Source organism: Eschrichtius robustus, chromosome 16, assembly GCF_028021215.1.
Source record: "Eschrichtius robustus isolate mEscRob2 chromosome 16, mEscRob2.pri, whole genome shotgun sequence".
In the NCBI taxonomy this organism is placed as follows: domain Eukaryota; kingdom Metazoa; phylum Chordata; class Mammalia; order Artiodactyla; family Eschrichtiidae; genus Eschrichtius; species Eschrichtius robustus.
In genome coordinates, this window is record NC_090839.1 from 17,863,118 (window position 1) to 17,879,072 (window position 15,955).

At 46.3% G+C, this 15,955-nt stretch overlaps 1 protein-coding gene across 2 annotated transcripts in view; it reads left to right on the forward strand.

The window, feature by feature from the left end:
• The window catches only part of PTPRT (protein tyrosine phosphatase receptor type T), a 785,959-nt gene that overhangs the window by 274,836 nt on the left and 495,168 nt on the right, over nt 1-15,955 (forward strand). The window lies entirely within an intron of this gene.

A 15,955-nucleotide genomic window follows, 5' to 3' on the forward strand; every position in this document is an offset into this window, starting at 1 on the left:
ACACACACACACACACACACAGCCCTGTGAAGCTCTGCAGGTTTTCTCATGTTCAGACGGATCTCATCTCCCTGGGCCTGTCAGTGGTTGCATCTGGCCAAACCCTTTTTCATTTGAGACCTGCGGAGTCCTGTGCTGTTGCCCTCCTTCCTCTCTGGTCCGTAGTCTGGCAGCTCAGATCCTTCCTGTGGCCACACCAGACAGAGCAGTCCAGGCAGCCACTGTTCACTCAGTATAACCACCGTCACTGCCAGGGGAATGTCCCCCCCACCTCTGTGCAGCAGTTCCGATAAGAGGGGGGAGTAAACATCACAAATCTGGAACAGCATTTCATGGAGGTGCCTAGGTCAGGAAAGAAACAACAGGCTTGCACTACCTCCGATGTCCTCAGACCTGCGTGTGTGTGCTCGGCTCTCCCTCCATGCCCCCTCTGTCCCTCCCTTGGGGCACCTGCACCACCCCACCCCGGGTGGTCCCTCTAAGCTGCCTCCTTCCCTGCATCCCATTAAGCTTGTTCATTCACTTCCTCTTGGGCGGTGACCTTGATGGGCACCTGTATGGCTCTTTTTGGGGAGAGAATCACTTTAGAGCCAGTTGATTTCCTTTCAAACCGCATCATGTTTCTTTGATTCAGTTTTGCAAAGAGCTTGATGTTTCCTTTATGTTCTTTCTGTTGTAACAACTGTTGGTGTCACACTGACCTATCTAGCTTTATATATTTTTTTACATTTTTATTTATTTATGGCTGTGTTGGGTCTTCGTTTCTGTGCGAGGGCTTTCTCTAGTTGTGGCAAGCGGGGGCCACTCACTCTTCATCGCGGTGCACGGGCCTCTCACTGTCGCGGCCTCTCCCGTTGCAGAGCACAGGCTCCAGACGCGCAGGCTCAGTAGTTGTGGCTCACGGGCCCAGCTGCTCCGCGGCATGTGGGATCTTCCCAGACCAGGGCTCGAACCCGGGTCCCCTGCATTGGCAGGCGGATTCTCAACCACTGCGCCACCAGGGAAGCCCTAGCTTTATTTTTAAGTGTCTCTATGTTGGTCCTCTTTCTTGGTGCTAGCCTGTTTTTCTTCAGACTCTTAAGTCTACTTGTTTCTAAAATACTATGTGACCCAAACATTCTAGTGTACTTTATTATCGGTTTTATTCTCCCTCCTTTTACTCCCTAGTATAGTCCCTGACTGACCATTTATCATAGCATTTACCACACTCTATCAAAAGGACCTGTCTTCCCCACCAGACAGTAAGGCAAGAATCGAGTATTGGCCATCTCTGTGGGTACAGCAGCCAGTTCAGGGGCAGAAACCCATGGGAGCACAGGAAACATTTGTAGAGTGAATGAATAGAGAAGGAATTAATAAATTATTAATCATACAGAGAAAAAGATGATTTTGAATTTACTTATGCTCCTACCCAGGAAAATATGTAAACATATTAATGCCTTTGTGTCTCTCCAAACCTTAGTCCATCTTATAAAGCACAGAAAGTTCTGGAAGCCAGGTTATTTTCCTGACCAGGATACCTCTTGGGTCAGAAAACAAGTTCCAGAGCACACGTGAGAGCATAAAGCCATGCTGACTAGGACGCCAGGCCATCGTATCTTCAGGTCCCTGGGGAAGGATGGCTCACTGGATATGCTCTGACTTCCCCTCATCCTGAGAGAGTTAATTGATTGACTCACTGACACACCCAGTCAGTCAGCAGATATTTTCTGAACACGGAATTCGGGTTAAGCGCCTCGCTGTGAGACACGGTTGCACTGCTGAGCTTACTCAGAACTCCCTTCCAGACCCTCACAGTAGCAGACAAGCCAACAGAGGGTCCAGAGGAGGCGCTGGACACCAACTCAGGACATAGGGAAGGCTGCCCAGAGGAGGTGCTGTGTGAAGTGGGGTGAGTCAAAGTGAGGAGAGAAAGGGGGCACAGTGTGATGGAGAGACCTGTGGGTCCCCACCAGCTGATCTAGGGGCAGAGACCCAGGCTGGAGTGATCACCTGATGCCCCGAAGGCACTTACACCCGCTGGATTACAGAGTGTGAAGGCCAGAGGGGTGAATATGCACTGATTTCTGAAGGGGCTGGTTGGCCTGTCCAGAGTGTAGACCTCATTGTGAAGGCAGTGGGAGCCCCTGAAGAGTCTTAAGCAGAAAGGTGATGTGATCAGAGCTGCATCTTACGATGCTCATTCTGGCTTCTGAGTGGAGAGATGTAGGGGAGAGAAGTGAATCAAAGCATCCAGGAAGGTAGCTGTTGTGGTCCTCTCCAGGCAAGAGAGGATTGTGTCTGGACTAGGGGAGTGAAGGAGGGGCTGGGGAAAACTGGGAGGATTCGAGAGATTTTTAGAAGGTAAAATTGACGGACCTCAGCCATTTGATAGATCAGCGGTTGGAAAACAATAGTCTATGGATCTGGCCTTGTGCCTGGATTTGTAAAGCTTTATGAAACATGTCCACACTACAGTGGCAGAGTTGATGTGTTGCTGCAGAGACCTTATGGGCTGCAAAGCCTAGAAGGTTTACTCTCTCGTCCTTAACAGAGAACTAACTCCTGGGTTAGATGCAAAGCACTGGAGAGAGAGGGAGAGGAAAGATTTGAGGGTGACACCCAGGTTTTTAATGTTGGTGCCTGTGGTTGAAATGGAAACTCAGGGAAAGAGAAAGGAGCTGTCTGAGTTCTTACAGCCATGCTAGCCTTGCTTCTTAACGGACACTTCATCAGGCTCTTCCCAGCCTCCTCCCCAGGGAAACTGGGCTCTGTCCTCCTTCTCTGTTTAGCTGGAACCTGCTGGGAATTGGCCCCGTTCTTCAAAACCATGACCTTGGTTTCACCTGACCACAGTATTACCTGCTGCCCCCGTCCACCTCTACCAAAGGACAGAGCCAGTGCCCACTTTCCTGGGTCTTTCCAGGCACATGTAACTCTATCCAAGACCAGAGCTGGACCAGTCATTTTCCCAGCCCTGGGCCAGGCAGGTTCTATCCCCTTGCCTCCCCTGAGCCCACCCCCAGTTGTGTTGCTGAGGTCCCAGCAGCCTGTCCTTCCACCTGAGCCTACGCCAGTGGTCCAGGAATCACCTGGGCTGATGCTGCTCTCTGTCTCCCTCCCTTCCTCCCTCTCCCCTTGCCTCCCTCCCTCCCTCTCCCCCTCCCTCCCCGCCTCCGCTCCAGCAGCGGCAACCTGCAGGGACAGGGGCTGTAGCAGTCTTTCTCAGAGGCCAGGGAGCAATCCCTGCTGTCTCTTTCTAAACAGGTCACCCTTGGTGGGTGTGTAAATGCACTTTTCTGCTTGTCAAAGTGACATTTTCACGATGCTCAAAGTTATTAAGTGGCATCTTTGGGCACCCACTTTTTAACCAAAGTGGAGTAGGCTGGACAATGTCAATAGTGATAATGTACAGTTATGTCCCCAATACCATTTTGATTGAACGCATCGTGGAAACGGTGCAAACTGCAGAGCCCTTTGCAGGGAATTACCAGTTAAAGAATTTGTTCAGACTTACAGGTTTTTTTTAACTGTAAACCCTGAGTGTCTTAAATAAAATACCAGCTGCCACAGTCCTCTGACTGACTAGGGAATGTCAAAGGCTTAGCCTGTGATGCTCCGGGTGGCTCGGCAGCCCCCAGCCCACAGCTACAGGCTTAAGGCTTCCCTGGTTTTGGAGCCAAACTGCCCTCAGTCAGAGGGATGGAGTTTGTGCTGGTCTACTCTGAGCCCAGCTTGCTGGTAATGGATTTGCGGGGCGGGGGGGTGGTTTGCCCCACCACCCCAAGTAGGAGGACCTGTCCTGATACCTGTATAGACAGAGGTTTGAATGGAAGTTAAGAAGGAAGCAAGGTCTGGTGAACTCATTGGATCATGGCGTAGTCACCTGGTAAATGCCCCCAACTCCACATGTGGGCTACAGGCTAGACTTTCTTCCAGACTCTGAGATTGACAGATGCTGGCTTCATTCCCACCACGAGGCTGTCAAATGCTACCTCTTTATTGAGACCCTTCTCTGGGGTCCAGCAGCTTGTGTCCTTCTTCCAGGAAAGCTCTTACCTGCCAGGGAAGGGTATTGCATCCAGACGATCGTGGGTAGAGCAGTTTGGGCGGGGGTCTCGCTCACCAGTGGAGACCCCATCTCCCCTGCTAGTGTCCAGGGTGCTTTCCTGGTCCAGGGCAGGCTGGGCTTGTGCTGCCAGGATCACTCCTGTCATCTTCCCGCCCTGCATCCCTGCCAGCCCCTCCTTAGCTAGATGCTTCCCTTGTTCCCAGTGTAAACATCCTGCATTCCGCTCTAGTGCTGCTTCTGTCTCCTCCTTCTGGGTGGGTTTTATCCTTCAAGACACACCGTGTTTCTTACGTCCATTTCTTGTGGGTACCTTGCTCAGCGTACATCTGACACCTTGTTGCCCATCTCCCACAGCATTAATTAATTGTTCATTACATAATGCACTCTTTAATTTGACAAATGTTTGTTGAGCAAAGATGCTGGGCATTGGGCATATGCTGGCAAGCAAGACAGGTGTGGGCCCTGCCCTCATGGAGCAAATATTCTAACGAGGGAGACAGACCAAAAAAAAGACTAATGACAGCTATTGTTTATATAAAAAACAAATCTCTGCTCTCAGAGGTTGAGGTAGACAGCGTATTACCTTGGGGGCAATTAGTGACTGGAAGGGGCAAGGGAGGGGGGGTGCTCTTCTGGGATGCCTTAGAATGCAGAGAACATTCTGCTTCTTGACCTAGGTGCTATTTATACAGGTGTGTTTAGCTTGTAAAAATTTGGAGATGAGGTTACGGGCACATTTCTGTATGGAATTAAACTTTGATTAAAAGTTAAATAATGAATTAAAAAGTGAATTAATTATAATCATGCCAAGTGCTATGAAGGAGGAGAGCAGGGTCCGAGAAGAGGACCTGGCCTGGATGGCAAGGGGGGCTTTCCTGAGAAAGTGGCATTTTACATGCTCTCTGAAGGACAAGGAGGAGTTATCTAGGATCAAAGGGGAAAGTGGGGAGAACAGTCCAGAGGAGAAGCCAGCATGTACTAAAGCCCCGAGGTAGGCAGGAATATGGCCTGTTAACAGAACCTGGGGGAAGACCCTTGTAGCCACATCAGAGAAAATAGGGGGGAGGGACACCTGTGGGAGGTGAAGCCAGAGGGCAGCCAGGAGGGGCAGGGCCTGGGGGGCAATGGGAAGTCACTGAAGGGAGTAGGCAGGAGGGCTGTTCTGATGAGATCCCTCAGGCTCCAGCATGGAGGACGGGCAATGGCTGCCAAGAGGGGAAGCAGGCAGACTGGTGAAGGGGGGCAGGCATTCTTTTTTATATATATAAAAATTTATTTATTTATTTTTGTCTGAGTTGGGTCTTCATTGCTGCGCGTGGGCTTTCTCTAGTTGTGGTGAGCAGGGGCCACTCTTCGTTGTGGTGTGTGGGCTTCTCATTGTGGTGGCTTCTCTTGTTGCGGAGCACGGGCTCTAGGCGCGCGGGCTTCCGTAGTTGTGGCTCGCGGGCTTCCGTAGTTGTGGCTCGCGGGCTCTAGAGCACAGGCTCAGTAGTTGCAGTACACGGGCTTAGTTGCTGCCCGGCATGTGGGATCTTCCCAGACCAGGGTTCGAACCCATGTCCCCTGCATTGGCAGGCAGATTCTTAACCACTGCGCCACCAGGGAACTCCCAGGGCAGGCATTCTTATGGGGAGGGGAGGGTTGCCTGGATGAGGGTGCTGGCAGCTGAGATGGAAAGTGGGAGACCTTCCCAGGGCTTGGTGTCCTCTTTCTGGAGCATCTACCAAAGATGCCCCATAGCCTTCTTAAAAGGCAGCTTGGCAACATCAGTCAAGAGCTCTCAAAACAGTCAGATTCTTTGACCCAGAAATTCTACTTCCAGAAATATCTCCTAATAAAAGTCTGATCTGTATAAAGTTTCATTTACAAGGATGTGTGCATTAGATTTTTATCTCTGCTGTAACAAATTACCACAAATTTCATGGCTTAAAACAACACAGATTTATTACCTTGCAGTTCTGGAGGTCAGAAGTGTGAAATGTATCCTACTCAGCTAAAATCAAAGTGTCAGTAGGAATGTGTTCCTTTGGGTGGTTCTAGGGGAGAATCCATTTCCTTGCCTTTTCCAGCTTCTGGGGGTCTCCTGTGTTCCTTGGCTTGTGGCTTCATACCCCAGCTTCAAAGCCAGCAGTGTAGAATCTTCAACACTCCTCTCCCCTCCCCCTCTCTCCTCCCCCTCCCACTCCCTTTCCCCCCTTTCTCCCTTCCCACCTTTCTTCCCCTTCCCCTTTTCTCCCCTCCCCTCCCCTCCCTCTCCCCTCCCCTCCCCTCCTTCTCTCCTCCCCTCCTTCTCTCCTCCCCTCCTTCTCTCCTCCCCTCCTTCTCCCCTCCCCTCCCCCTCCTCTCCCCTCCCCCCTCCCCTCCCCTCCCTTTCCCCTCCCCTCCCCTCCCTCTCCCCTCCCCCTCCTCTCCCCTCCCCCTCCTCTCCCCCCTCCTCCCCCCTCCCCCTCCCCCTCTCCCCTTCTTTCTTCTTCCCCTTCTCTCCATCCTTTCTCTTATGATGACCCACATGATTACACTGGGTCCACCTGGATAATCCAGGCTAATCTCCCCATCTCAAGAGCCTCGACTTAATTAACTTAATCACTTAATTAGCTTTATCTGCAAAATCCCTTTGACAAGGTAAGGTAATGTATTCCCAGATGCTGGGGATTAGGACATGGATATGGACATTTGTAAGGGGCAGGGGCATTGTTCTTTTTACCACAGTAGTCATCACAGCATTGCTATGATGGTGGAAGGTTAGAAACAACCTAAGTGTCCCTTAGAAGAAAACGGTTACATAATCTCTTCCTCCTCATCACATATGCCACCATTAAAATGTTTATGAGAAACTACTTATAACATGGACCCTGCTGATGCTATAATATTTGGTAGAAAATTGCAAATTTGAAAAACTATTATGCTTTGCATAACATGTTAAAAGTTGAACAATTATGAACAAATAGGATTGCAAGGAAATAGTGGTTCACATTTGTTATACCTGGTAGTTGAATCATGTGCATTTATTTGTTACTTTGTAACTTTCTGCATTTCCCTAATTTTTCTATAATAAACACATTGATTTATTAAAATCTATTAGCATTGCCAAAAAAAGAAAGAAAGAAAAGAAAGAAAAAAAAGCAGGAAAGCTAGCTAGCCAGCCTGGAGTGAGCAGAGATTGGAAAGAATGAGGAGAGGTTCAAAGGACTCTCTAGACCCTAAGCAGATGGTTGACCCAATGTTCTGATGGGTTCTAACTTCCCATTTAGCTGTTAAGGTCAAGGTCTTAGGCATCTGTTGCTGTGGAGGGGTGGGGGTGAGTGATAGATGAAGGACATCATTTGATTTGCTTCCCTAACTGGAGATGATGAAATTGCTACCCAAAGCTAATAGTGTTTCTTGCCATGTGGTCTGAGATCCTGTGGTAGGAGCTTCCTGATGACAGACTGCACACCCACTGAGCACATAAAACCTCACTTAGTGGTTCCAGGCAAGGATGGCAGGACAGTACCTACAAATGGACATCTTTAGAACCGCACCAGTTGCGTTTACCTCCAATCAGTTCCACTGATGTTCATTTTTACATGCAGTTAAAGCTACTTACTAGTAACCCCGAAAGTCACTTGGTTTGTAAGGAAAATGAAAATGTGTGTTCTTGAACTAAAATTAGCTCATTAGTAGAGCTTTCTGAGGATCCGATTCATTATTCTGCTAAAAGTCTTGGCTGCCTTGCCAGTGCCAAGACTCAGACACCTTAAAAAGGTTATCAGTGGATATGCTCACTTACAAATAGTGGGAATCTCTACAGTTTTCTAAAAGGGCATTTTGTTATACATCCTAATGTGGTCTTGGATAGGCTGTAATTTTCGATAACTCTTTTTCTTGCATTAAAATATCTACAGAATTTCTCTTAGGTTTTACTTTTGTTCTTGTGGAATTGCTGCATTATTGCAATTTTGATGATTCTGTCCACGTCCGACTTTAATATATCACCAAGTTCATCGTCACTTAGAAGGACAGGGAAGAGCAGATGCGCTGAGGGGTCTCTTACCTCGTCTGTTCAGGTTAGCTGTGGGCAGAAAAGTTTGGGAACCACCGAGATAGAGGACCGACTCAGGTCGTAGGAGATCAAAGTAAGATGACAAATAATGTGAATTTCCTTGAAAAATCTTTGGCGACCTTTCCTGGAAACATTGAAATGTAGGAATAAATGGCTTATTAATTACAAGCCTCTCACCTTGGTAATTTAGCAATAAAGGCCCATCAGGCAGTGTATTTGTGGGCGATTAGAGCTGGGTTCGGTGGGGTCAGAAACTTGCTGCTGAAGATTAAGTGGTTTTCACCACCTGAGAGATGCATTAATCACCTGGAGCTCCCCTACCTGCTGGATTTGGTCGCTTATTTGGAATGGCATTTAAACATTAAAGTGAGGAATATCTGTCCGTGCTGAGAGAGCTCTGGAGTCAAGGGTAGTTATTCAGCAAGGACAAGCAGGGTTTCCAGATGTAATATCCTGACGCAGCATAGCATCTGCCCAAGGATCACCTCTGTGCTACTTTCCGGAGGTACAAATGGGAGAGATGCCCCAAACACTGATGACACACCCTGGGTGTCCTGCCAGATGTAAATGAGGCTTCTAAAGGATGAAGGGTGACAATGTGGGGTAGCCGGAGCACATCAGTGTTAGAGAAACACAGCTCTGAATTTAAATACTAGCTTCTGCCTTTACCGTGAGATGTTAATTAATCTTGTAAGTTACTTAATCTTGCTGATCCTCAGTTTTCTCCTCTACAGCATGGGCATATGAATTTGCAGTAGTCAGCTCTTACTGTGTAAGAAATCAAGCACAAAATAGCAGCGTACAACAATGAGCATCTGTTTAGTTCAGGTGTGTGCAGGTTGCATGATCCTAGCTGAGTTTGTTGACACATCCACTGGTTGACTGGGGGCGGTCAGCCGGTCTAGGTGGCTGGGCTGGTTCTGGTTTTGATGCAGTTCTATTGATCTGCATCTGTTCTCAGGTCTCCCTTTCTTCTCTTAGGACCGGTGAGTTTGTCAGGGCTTGATCCTCAAGGTGAAGGCAGAGGTGTTGAGAGTGAGTGGAAATATGCAGGACCTCTGAGGACTAGTGTCCAAACTGGCACTTCTGCCTCATCCTATCAGCCAAAGCGAGTCACAAGGCCAGGCCCAAAGGCCATGCCATTCCTTCAGTGGGAAGAATTGGAAAGTCACTTGGCCAAGGGCCCTGATAAAGGGAAGGTGGACATTTTGAGCTGATAGTAAAAACTACCACATAATTTTTTTTTTTTATACAACTGTATTTTTTGGAGAGGGGCATGCTCTGTGGGTGCTGGACGCAGAGTTCTGACAAGACACTTTCTGTTGCAATTTAGAGCTTAGTGAGCAAGTCAGACATTAAGCAGATAATCTTGTACATGTGCAAAAATTAATTAGTAGCAATTATTATAAATATTACAAAGGGAAAGTAAGGAATAGTAAGGAATGCTAATAGGGACTTCTAATAAGGTTCTAATGTAAAGTCTTAAGCAGAGTACCCGGCACGTGTTAGGCATTCAGTAAAGCCAGGCCCCTGTGTCCAGTTGAGTAGTGCGTGCATTGTATAAAGACTTCCAGCCGAGGTGGGGGTTAAGTGCATGCTCTGCCTAAGAGGCTTTGCGTGCTGGTCTGGGGCTATGAGGCAGCCCTGCAGTAAAGGGTAGTGTCCTTCCTTCCCAGCCCCAAACATCCCCCCAAGTTGATGGTGCACCACTTGTAGAAAGCTCACAAGGGCAGTTATCTTGTGTCCCACATGAGCCTAACCTGGGATCCAGAGTCTGAATGTTCTGCTGAACTGGTCATCTTGGGCCCCACCTGCCCAGGCACCTGATAGCAGGAGTTTATACATGGGGGTGTGGGAAGGTTCTGTAATAACCTAAATGGGAAAAGAATTTGAAAAAGAATGGATACTTGTATGGGTATAACTGAATCACTTTGCTCTACACCTGTAACTAACACATCATTGTTAATCAACTATACTCCAAAATAAAATAATTTTTTTTTAAAAAATTTAAAAAATAAAACAAAAAAAAATTGATATAACCCAACATATGCCCAAAAAAAAAAAAAAAAATGAGGGATTAGGAGAGGGCTCTGGGTAATGGCTTCTGGATCATGGTGACTGTCTTCAGAGGGGGACTTTGTGGGACCTTACATACAAGTCATGCTAGCTCAGGGCCAAGTGATGGGAGGCCTGAAGAGAACTCACCACCGCTTGGCATCATGGAGATCTACCTCTCTGGGTGCTCTGTGGGAGCCCAGTGGAGAGGAGCAGACAGAAGTGGGTTGGTAGATAGGGCGCAAGCATGGATGCTTGGCTGATATTCACGTGATCACATAGATCATTAGGTGATTCATTTAGAGCCTTCCAAAGATGCTGTCATTTCCCAGATTTCCTGTGACTTTGATCTTTTCATTTTATTCAGCAACTATTTGTTGAACACCTATTGGGTACAGGGCTTTGATACACACTTTAGATACAAAGATGAGCAAGGCAGAGACTATCCCTGCCCTCAAGTGACTTGCAGACTATTGGGAAAGGAGGCACCTGATTTCATGGCGAATTATTTATTCACAGTAATTGTTACCTTATATATCTCAGGCTTAGTTCCCTCATCTTTGAAGTTGCAATAATCATAGAGTCTCCTCCTAAGGTTGTTGTGAGGGTTCCATGAGCTACTCTATGTAAAGTGCTTAGCACAGCAGTAAAAGCTGAAATATTATTCTTATTCCCACGTGACTCCAGGACACTTGAAGCCTCCTGGGTTTGGCAGCTCAGACAGCTCTCTATGGGCTGGGGGAGCACCTCTGACCCCAAGTCCCAGTTCAACATCTGGACTTCAGTTTACAGTAGTTTGAGTTCTGGCATTCAGCTTTTATTTGAGGTTCAACCCAGAGGGGCATGGAAAAAAATTGGATTTATTTTTATGACAGTTCTTAGTGGAGACTGGTGATCAATCATATGTCAAGAGAGTGTTTTGAAAGGAAGCGGATTATAGGTGGACTTGGGAAACCAAGCCCCACTTACAAAGTGAGCCGTAGTAAACACAACCCTTTTTCTCTCTGCTCCTCAGTTTTCTCACCTGTAAAGTGGGGGATAATAATACCGACCTCGGAGGGTTCTGCTGGGATTCAATGAAGTAATAGGAGTGAAAGCCCCCAGCACATGCTTGCTTGGCACCCAGTAGGCACTCAATAAATGGAAGCTCCTACCTTTAATGTCATTGGGTGTTTGATGGAGAGCATTGCATTGACTATTTAAGCCATTTTGTCGCATCAATACTAATTAAGACAATCACAGTAATGAGCCCAAGTACCATGTATCAGTGCAGACACTGCAGGCCACCAGAAAAATATATCACAACTGTAAAGCAGGCCTGGTGTTCAATAAATACTTCGCAACAGATTAATCATCGCCTACATCTGTGCAGTACTTCAGAGTTAATGAAGCAGGTTCACTCTGGTTGGTGTAGTAAATGTTCACAACAAATAGGAGAGGTTGACATTAAGTCATTGGACAAATATCTCAGAGCACCATGAAGAATATTGTAGCTGTGAAGGAGACAGGGCTCCTGACCCAAAGAAGACTTCATGCTTGTTTGAGAAATGGGCAGATCTGTTAGTTGCTTCTCTTGAGTGTGATAGAAGAAGGAAATATACAGTGGAGGGGCACCTCACCCCCCTCCCCAGGGATCACAAAAAGCTTCTTAGTGGAGAAGATGTCAAATCCGAGTCTTAAGATGTGACTAGGAATTTTGTAGATGAAAAGGTCTGCATTAGTTAGGGTAGGCTAGACTGCAGTAACAAATAGACCCAAACATATAATGGCTTCATACATTTGAAGGTTTTTAAAATTATATTTTTAATAACAATTTTGGAATATTTTATATTTACAGAAAAGTTGCAAAAAGGGTAAAGAGAGTTCTCATCTACTCTCCACCAAGTTTCCCCTAATGTTACCATCTCACATTCCCATGGTTACATTCTTCAGAACTAAGACATTAACATTGGTAAGTTACTATTAACGAAACACCAGATTTTATTTGGATTTCACCAGTTTTTTCCCACGAATGTGCTTTTTCTGTTCTAGGATCCAATCCAGGATACCACATTGCACTTAGTGAAGTTCACTTTTTGCTCACTCTGGGCAGGTAGACAGGACGACCAGTCCTCTGCCCAGAGGACAGAGGCCCTGACATCCTCAGGGACCTCGGTGAACAGAGGCCCTGACATCCTCAACCCATGGCTTCTTAGGTTGTCCTGGTCATCTCCCCCCCAGCAAGCATCATGGGGGGGGGGGTGCATGTGAGGTGCTTGAGGGCAGAGCCAAGTCCCGCCCGTCACTTCCGCTCACATTTCATTGGTGAAAACTCACCTTGAGATTTTGTGCTTGCTGCTCAATTTTGCTGTGAACCTAAAACTGCTCTAAAAAATAAAGCCTATTAAAAAAAAAAAAAAAAAGTCTTGAGGCCACCCATAGCCAAAATGAAGATAGAAAATATATTCTCTAGCTGAGTAGCTGCTTCCCAGCTGTAGCTATGTGGTCTGGAAGGGGAGAATGAATTTGGTAGAGAGCGAGTTGTCTATGCCACAGGAGGATATAGGAGGGTATTCGAAGCAGAAGAAATTGCATTAATAGAAGCAGAAAAAGGGCAGGTGCTGTTATTGCCATTTTATAGGCAGGAAGTTACAGGAGTCACCCAGATGGCACAGCTGTTAAGCAGGGCTACAGCATCTCGACCCCAGGTCTGCCTTGGCACCCAGACCAAACTGTGCTTGTTCCCCTGATTCAAGAGGCCTTCAGACCAGCAGGCTGGTCGGCCGGATGAGCCACAGGGATGCGTTCCCATCTCATAAATTTCTGCAAGGGCATCCTTATCTGAAGTTTTACAACCGTTCGATGCCAGAGGAAGGCTTTTCCCCAGATTTCTTCATTCTCCCTGAGAAGAGTAAGTGATGAGAGAGGATAAGACAGGCACTCTAAGGGCCCCAAACTGATGCGCTTTTCCCACCAGGCTCCAGGCTGCATCGGTGCCCAGAGGCTCAGCCACAACTGGGCACGAGGAGGATGGCGATGCATTACAGACGGTGTGTCTCCCTGGCATTCTCACGTGCGACGCTGGTGTCTGTTGATTTCTGGCTGGACGGAATGTAATTGCTTCCCAGGCTGACAGTGACAAATGGTGGTGTGGGGCGTACACTCCTCTGAGTGATGGGATAGGCTTGAGCACCTAGACTGCCAAAAACAGGTACTGTCAGAAAGCTGCGAGGGCGTTGCTTCTCAGCTTGAGGCCTCCCAGGCGTGGAAAGAGCACCAGGCGGGTGGGCTCTGAGCTGCTTCAGGAGCTAGCGTCTGTGTCTCTTGGGGCGGGAGGGGCAGCCTAGGGACGGTCCAGGTACTGGCCTCTCTCAGTTCCGACACGAGGGCCCCAGGGCACAAGCTGTAGCTTGATCCACATTGGAGGAATGTGCCTAATTCCTCTGTGTGACCGTCAAAATGGAAATAGATGGGCTGGGCTTTTCCTCCCTTATTTTAAAAGTAATACATGTCCATTGGGAGAAATTCAGACGATGCAGACAAGTGAAAGGAAAAAGCACAGTTGACCCCAAATGCTTCTCGCCAGACCTAACCACTTTGGAATTTTGCTGTTTCTATGTCCTTACGTGGAAAAGACTGGCTGGCTGCTGGGCATACAGCCAGGCAGCACCTTTCTGCCCCCCTCCCTTGTGTTAGGGTGGCCACGTGGTTGCATTTTAGCCAGTAGTGCGTGGGGGTAGAAATGAGTTGTGCCACCTCTAGACCTGGCCCTTAAAATGCTCCACACCCACTGTCTTTTCTTCTGATGGCCAGAGGCAGAAGACCCAGTGGAGGATTTCAGACTCTGGGGGACAGCGGAGCCACCGATAGAAGGAGCTAGGGCTATTCAATGACCAAGCGAAGCCGGGCCTCCCTGCAGACCCGTATTTGACTGTGATAGGAGAAAAAAATGAATAAATATTTCCTGTGTTCAGTCTCTGAGGTTACAGATGTTAGTCTACCCTGAATAAAACACCTCCCAAACACTTGCTGTGGGTCCGTGCATGTGTGCACAAACACACCCACGTGTACAATAATGGAGTCATATCTTCAATTATTTTTTGCAGCCTGCTTTAATCTCTGAAAAGTGGTGTGAATATCTATCCATGATAAAGATTTATTTACTCAATCACTTTAAGATCGACATATTATTCCATTATATGTATGTACCATCATACATGTAACTACTCCCCTATCCCTGGAATTTTAGGTTGCTTCTATCTTCTAAATTTTATGAGTGCTTCCGTTATTAACAGGCTGTACGTGTCTTTGTGCACGTATCTAACTATTTCCTTAGGACATATTCCCAGAAATTGAATTACTTGACTACGTTTAAATGGTCTTTGCTCATCATAGGAGTATCTTCTTGGAGAAAAGACATTGATTTACAATTCCATCAGGAGTATGTGAGAGATGAAATTTCCCCAAATCATCAATTGCCTGAATATGAAGCTGATGAGTGAAAGCCAGTAGCTTGTTTTAATGTGTTCTTTGTTTATTGATCATGTTGAGCAGGTTTTTCATGTATATTGGGCCTTATTATTACCAATTGCCTCTTCTTTATGCATTTTTTTTTTCTGTTGGGGCTTTATACATTTCTTATTATTTTGTAGGAGCTATTTGCATAGTAAGGATAACATATTACTAATATGTCTTTCAAATTTATTTAGTTTTTAACGTATGTTCTTTGTATTCTTTTTATAGAGAAGTTTTTAATCATTATTTCAGTCTTTCTTATTTTTAGCATTATTATACTCTCTGGAAACTAAGGCCAGAATATGAACATATTCTCTAGATTTTATAGCATTTTTATGATTTTTTTCTTTAAGCCTTTAATCTTTCTAGAATGTATTTCCATATAAAAGTGATGTAGTGGTCTGGCTTTAGTTTACTCTAGAGGCCAGGAAGGGAGACAGAACCAGGCATGTTCAAAGCACTTAGAAGAAGGTTGGGGTAGCCAGTCTGCAGCGTTGCAGGAGGACGTGTAGCACTGAGGCTGGCGGGATCGTTAGGCCAGTTCATGAGGGTGGTGGACCCGGGGGTCTACATGCTGATCCCAGGTGCCCGTGGGGCATCCACATATGCTGGTGGGGAACTCAGGTTTTGGATGAAGTTGATGCTTAAATCTCGGAGACTGGACCTTGGAATAGACTCCTGAGAAATGAGTGCGTATATCCATAAACATTCTTAGGTCAGTATGTTCATAATAGCCCCAAACTGGAAACAACCCAGGTGGTCGTCAACAGGAGAATGGAAAAACAAATTGTGATATTATATCCATATAATGGAATACTACTTAGCAATGGAAAGGGACAAACTATTGGAACATTCAGTAATGTGGATTAATCTCAAAACCTTTATGTTGAACAAACCAAGCTAAACACAAGGGTGCACACTCTTGTGATTCCATTTATATGATGCTCAAAACTACTCTGATGATGATAAAAGAATCGTGCTCAATTTGTGTGTTTTAACAGGCTTATAGTTATGCAAGAGTGAGTGCAATGTTAAGAAGTCATCCTTTAAAAAAGATTTCAATTCCAAAGAAACAGTGTTCCAGTATTATGGGAAGATAGTAATCTAAAAATTATTTTACACAAAATACGTTACTTGAAAAAAGCATTCATTTGGTTATGCTTATTTTAATTCAAATAAATTATTTTTAGGTTTTTTTTTTTTTTTTTAAAGAAAGAAATATTGCTTACCTATGAAGGTGTGGTATTACCTACGGTAGGGAACAAGGGTGCTTCCACAGTGATGGGAATAAATGGTCTCTGTATCAGTTTGGG